Source organism: Prinia subflava, chromosome 1 (genome assembly GCF_021018805.1).
Source record: "Prinia subflava isolate CZ2003 ecotype Zambia chromosome 1, Cam_Psub_1.2, whole genome shotgun sequence".
Classification (NCBI taxonomy): Eukaryota; Metazoa; Chordata; class Aves; order Passeriformes; family Cisticolidae; genus Prinia; species Prinia subflava.
The window spans coordinates 11,761,843-11,767,525 of NC_086247.1; positions in this window are offsets into that span (position 1 = coordinate 11,761,843).

Here is a 5,683-nt window from a genome sequence, read left to right on the forward strand (position 1 = left end):
GGATCCAGCCGGGGAGACGCGAGTGGCTGCTCAGAGCAAGGGCGGCTGCAGCGGCGCAAACGAGTGTTCCACGGCAGGAAATCACTGGATCAACTGGGTTGGAAAAGACCGCAAGATCATCGAGTCCAGCCTGTGGCCGAACGCCACGATGTCAAATAGATCATGGCACTGAATGCCACATGCAGTTTTCCTTTAAACACCTCCGGGGACGGTGGTTCCACCAGCTCCCTGGGCAGACCGTCCCAACGTGGCATGGAACGGACTGAATGAAGGCGATCTGACTGCGCTGAGCCGGGGCTGCCGCAGCTCGGTGTGCCCCGCTGTGCACAGCCAGGACTGAAGCTCGCAGCCCTGAGTGCCAGGAGCAGTCCACCCTGTCTGTACCCCCTGTCCGGGTCCCGAGCAGGGGGAGAATGTCACCAAAGACTGCTTCAAATAAAACAGCAGCAGGTGCCCTCCTGATCCTAGGGTCTAAGTGCTTCTGATTTTACCTGTGTCGAAATCAGTGCCAAGCATTTTCATGCTGTTAGGGAATTACTGATGTGGGAAGGGCTCTATTTTTAACACTATGCAACATTTTAGTGAATAATTTTGTGTATAAGAAGAAAAAAAATAAGCATGTGAGGCCCTGATCCCTTGTGCTGTTTAACTTTCAAGGCTGTTTGCTGCATTCTCAGTAATAACCTTGGAGCAGTGCTGACAGCTGAAAGGGGACCAGTAGCAGCAGAAGGAAACTCAGTGCTCTGTTACATTTCAGTAAATCCCTAGAGAACTGCAGACCCAGTTCTTGCTTTTCAGCATCACTGGAATCTTCCCACCAACAAGTAACTGCAGAGACACAAAGCCTCAGCCCCTGGAGGTGCCCCATGGTGCCAACACAGTTGTGCCCTGCAGTGAGGAGCAGCTCACGGACCTCCAGAATCTCTGATAAGGCTTCCCTGCTCATATCGCTGGATTCACTCCAGGAACAATCACAGACTGCAAGTCTGACATCATCCCTCAATTCTTTTTACACCAATTGTTGCATTTAAGAGCCCTTCTCTGTCACACCCCACAATGGTTTATAAATAAGCTGTGAAAAGACATTCATAAAAAATGTGGTTTACCTTGCCCATTGCCACATAAACCAGATGGTACGGGTTGTTGACTGGTACTGTCTGTTTGCTTTTGATATCAGCAGTTAAGATACACCTTTAAATAGGGCAGGACAGGTTTTTTCTTGGATGGCTCTCAGGTAAATTTTCTTGTTAGAGGCACCAGCACTTGAATAATAATTTCAGTAAGACACAGGTGTGAGAATCCACAAGCTAAAAATTCAGATGCTCAGAATAATAGCAATTTAGGAAGCATTCCCATTCTATTAATATAATTAGTATTATATTGCTATCATCTGCCTCAGACTTTTCAGTTATGGGATTGGCAAAAGAGAGGAAAAAGCAAGACAGTTACAAAGAAACTATTGACACAGAGTAGATCTTCAAAAAAGCAGCATAACTGAGCAGACCTGTGATTAGAAGTGAACAGTGAACGTACTTGACTTTTAACAAGATTTTAATTTAGTACCAGAAAGAATACCATGCAACAAAATTGTTCTGTGTTTATAAATGAGTTTGAGAATTTGCAGACCACTGATTCAAATTCACTTTCTAAATGCAGGTCATAGATAAAAGTCTGAACTCCTGCAACTTCAGCTGAGGTCTTCAAAGTTATAAGTACATTTGATTAAATCATGTATGTAAAATAAAGTGAGCATTGAGGATCACACTGCTAATAATTTTTTTCAAACCCTAGATTATCATTACAATCACATGCACTCCCTCCCAGCTCTGCTCCTTAGGATGGAGATGATTGAGAGAGAAAGAGAGAGAAAGATGTTGTGTTATGATATATTTATGATGTTGTGCAGTTTACAGTTTCTCCAGCTGACCCTTCAGGCAGTTGCAACAATGAGCAGATTTATCCTGAAACATGGGTACTATGTGTAGCCTTCTCCAGTTGTTTATGACTTTCCTTGACCTGAATTACTGCTCATATGAAATCAACCCTGGTTCAGAGATTTGTGCCCCTAGTTTGATGCTTAATAGACCTGTGTCACTGACTACATATAATGCCTGTCCTCTTTTTGGTTTTTTTTGATCCTAATCAGGTTGGTTCACACAGCTGCTTACTTAAAGGCATTAATTTCTGGCAGGAATAATCTTATTGATAAATATTTTTCATACTATTCCTCTCTTCTTCCTATAGAGAAAATTTGCTTCTTTGAGTTTTAATACATTTGCTTCTAGTTATTCTCAGCAGCCTTCATTCTTGAGGATTACCATCTCAAAAGACATTACCTTTTTGTTCATCAACTTTTCTAAAGTCTGTTTTTTTCCTTATTGCAAGTCTTCTGTTCTTTTTTCTTGCAACAAGATAATCCCATTACACTTTCAAGCAAACTACCTTCACTTTCTGGCTTTTCAACTAGTTCCTCTTTGTTTAAAAACAAAAGTAGCATTTTGGCATCCTCTAGTCACTTCCTCTATTTCCTGAGACAGAAATTGATTTCCAGCGTGCTCAGCAAACTTGATGGGCTGGTGGGGACCTGCCAGTAAAATGCTGTGCTCTGAAAGAGTGAACCGAGCTGAATCAGTGCAGCTCTCTCTGAACTGAGCAGCTGCACTGAGATCTCCTGCTCACATTCCTTGTGGTCCTGCCTGGCCTGACCAGCTCATGCTGCCTTCACCAACATGTGAAGAACATTTGCTCTCCAAGATGACTTTTGTCTCTTTCTCATGAGTGATTTGTGCCATACCCCTGAGGTGCTTACTCACATTGGCTGATCTTAAGATTAGATAGTTCCCAGGGAATTTTACCTTGGAAATAGTATATCCGGTGACTTCCTTCAAGGACACTGGAGACGATTTCATGGTAGATGGCTGGTTTTAGCCAAATTTATTGATAGGCTGAATTTTTTATTTAGTACTTCCACTGCAGTTTTCAGCAATTATCTCCAGAGTAGCAATGTTATCAGTCCAGTTCCACACTGCAGTGTGGTGTTTCCTACCTGGGATAATATTTCATCTCCTTCTCACCTTTTGGAATTCTTAGAGTGCCCCTGTGTCATTGCCTGGGGTGTGTCCCTCACGGGTCAGTCCTGTTATTTACAAAGCTAAAAAATACCATACTATCTTTAATTCTAGTTAACTGTACAAACTTTTAAACTCCCAGAACATAAGCTAAGTCAACCAAATTGGTCAGTGAGAGTAACATATAGCTTTGCTACTGATAGCCAATTTACATGTTTAGATAGACCATTTGCCTGCACAGGGTGTTATACTTGGGCTCAATCAGCTGCTTGTTCTAAATCCTTCATTAGATGCACCTTCTGCTGTATTTTACTTCAGGGACTGAAGTATTTTATTCCCTTCTGGGACTGCTATATCTTGCTCATGAATGCCAGTTTGTGTTTGAGCTAATGAGTGCTCCCTGACTTCGTGCTTGGTTTCCAGACAAACCCTGTAGTTGCTTTCCCTCTAACCATAGTATTTTCTTTAATATCAGTTGGGATGTCTTTATTCTCAAAAATATTCCAAAAGAAGTGGATAGTTCCAAGATCATTAAAGGCCTTGATGATGCATTTGAGATAGTATGCTACCACAAATCATTGAATTCTAGATAAATTTTTTCATACTCACATTTGATTTTTGCATTACTTGTGTTTGAACACCATGACCAAAGCTGATATTTTCTTTCAGTGCGTTTGAATGATAGTAAGGTCTTTGCACCTATCAATCTACTTAAAATCTAGAATCATTACTGTATTTTCAGTAACAGTGATTTTCTTTTGCTTTTTACAGAATCACATAGATTTTTCCCCCCCAAACTGCTATAAATTCAAATGTGTTGGTTTTAGTTTCTTATTTTTCTCTGGGTATCTTGCCTAAGGTCTAAAGGAGGATCTTGACCAGCTGTCAGAGGTCCACCAAGCTACCCTCCCACTCCCCATCCTCAAAAGAACAAGCAGAAAGAATAAGGCAAAAAAGCTTGCGAGTTGATATAAAGACAGTGACAATATTCACCAATTACTGTCATGTGCAAAACAGGCTTTGGGAATTTAGTTTACTTTATTGCCAATTGAAAATAGAGTAGGATAGTGAAAAGCAAAGACAAAACTAAAAACATCTTCTTGACCCTGCCCTTCCTGTTAGGCTCAGCCTCACTCCTTCATTCCCAGCTGGTGAACTCCTTTCCCTGACTGGTGCAGGGAATGGGCAGTGGTGGTTTCAGTCAGTCCATCATACTTTGTCTGTGCTGCTCCTTCCTCCTCAGGGTCTCAGGTCCTGCAGAAAACCTGTGTCTGCGTGGGCTCCACTCCACAGGCTGTCATTCCTGCCAGGAGTCTACTCCAGCATTGGCTCTCCATGGCTGCAGCTTCCTCCAGGGCACATCCACCTGCTCCATGGGCTGCAGGTGGATCTCAGCTCCCCCATGGACCTCCATGGGCTGCAGGTGGATCTCTGCTCCTCCATGGTCCTCCACAGGCTGCAGGTGGATCTCTGCTCCTCCATGGGCTGCAGGTGGATCTCTCCTCCCCCATGGACCTCCATGGGCTGCAGGTGGATCTCTGCTCTCCCATGGACCTCCATGGGCTGCAGGTGGATCTCTGCTCTCCCATGGACCTCCATGGGCTGCAGGTGGATCTCTGCTCTCCCATGGACCTCCATGGGCTGCCGGTGGATTTCTGCTCCTCCATGCTCCTCCATGGGCTGCCGGTGGATCTCTGCTCCTCCATACTCCTCCATGGGCTGCAGGTGAATCTCTGCTCTCCCATGGACCTCCATGGGCTGCAGGTGGATCTCTGCTCTCCCATGGACTTTCATGGTCTCAGGGGCATGGCTGCCTTGCCATGGGCTGCAGGGTAATCTCTGCAGCAGCACCTGGAGCATCTGCTGCCCCTCCTTCTCCACTGACCTGGGTGTCTGCAGGGCTGTTTCCTTCACATTTTTCTCATTCCTCTCTCACAGGTGCTGCCCAGTAATTCTTGCCATGTGTTAAACATATTATCACAGAGGCACCACCAGCATCACTGATGGGGCTCAACTTTGTTCTGGGTCATTTTAGAGTCAGCTGGCCGTGGCTCTGTCCGGCATGGGGGCAACCCCTGGTCTCTTTTCACAAAGGACATCCTTGAAATCCCCTGACTACCAAAACCTGATCACATAAACCAAATTAAAGCAGTGAGATTCTGTTGAAAATGTTTTGTAGGAGCTGAGGGTCGTCAGTGGCATAATAAATACCACAAGGTCTGATATGAACCCTTCAAAGGAGGCATCTCTCTCTAATATGTTTGGAAAGACCCATGTTGGGTGCTACAATATTTTTATGGTTTAAATCATTGCAATAACATTGTAATTAGATAAATCAGTATGTATAGTATTGAGACTTACATTCTGAAATCCAGTTTTCTGTAGAGGAAACCAGTCAGCTCCATGACACAACAGGATGTGATATTAGATAGTAGGGATAATATAGCCAGCATGTAATAATAAATACACCCACCTTGCAATGACTAGAATTTCAATAATGACAGAAGTTATTGATTAACCCAGGGTTAGATAGATAGTATTTAGCTATTCCAACTGCATGCTTGTTTTATTGAAGAGCAGAAGAGTTGCACCTTCCACATTCCGGCTAAGCAAAA